Below are 928 nucleotides of genomic sequence, written 5' to 3' on the forward strand. Positions count from 1 at the left end.
TATTTCTTATTTTACTGCATATCATACATATTTTTAGCATATGCAAATTTACATAATATGATTTTAATTTTAAATTAAATTGATATTTTGACTCTCCCTCATAATGTCTAAATTATCATGATGTACAAATTGATTGCTTTTGGTGCAGTGGATTTGATTATGTGGGGGTTCATCTTGGGTAATTATGATATTTCATGTGCCTTGACAGTCTATTTTACGAAATGGGTGGTCAAGTAATCATCATGCACGGATTTGTGTGATAATACACGCATTGTTCGTTGTTATCATCATGCACGGATATGTGTGATATTATTGTGCTTGTATATGTCAAACATTGGGGAGGCGCAATGGGGAGCAATTAAATAGATTCTATGCTATTTAAAAGGATGGATGATTGATATTTAGAAAATGTGATTGGATCATACGGTTTGGTTAATGTTAATCTGGGTGGCGGTTTAGATACCTGATGGAGTACAAAAGGATATATTTTCCTTCAGTGATATTACTCTATAGTTTATTTTGAGAAATTTCGATTGTTTAACTTTCATATAAATTGTTAGAGTTAGATTTTGAATGATTATGAAAAGAGTGGTGTATATATTTTTCACTAGCTTGATAGATTATTTTTCTTCTAGCTTGATCTCAACTAATAAAAGTCAAAATGTATGTTGATGAGAAATGTGTCGAATGTAGATTACACCCTTATCTGGTACGTATGATGGGATTGGGATGAGTCAAAATAAGGTGTGATAATTTGTCCGATTTGGATTTTAGGTGTTGTGGATCGAGGGAAGATTTGATCATCTGAATTGATGAGCTCAAATCTCATTGGGAGTATGGTTGTAATCAAGTTGAGATTTTTCTTGGGTTATGTTGCTTTAAGGAAATAAACAAATGAGTGATTGGATAATCATAATAATAATACTAT

This window comes from Phalaenopsis equestris, unplaced genomic scaffold, assembly GCF_001263595.1.
Source record: "Phalaenopsis equestris unplaced genomic scaffold, ASM126359v1 Scaffold000002, whole genome shotgun sequence".
Taxonomy (NCBI): Eukaryota; Viridiplantae; Streptophyta; class Magnoliopsida; order Asparagales; family Orchidaceae; genus Phalaenopsis; species Phalaenopsis equestris.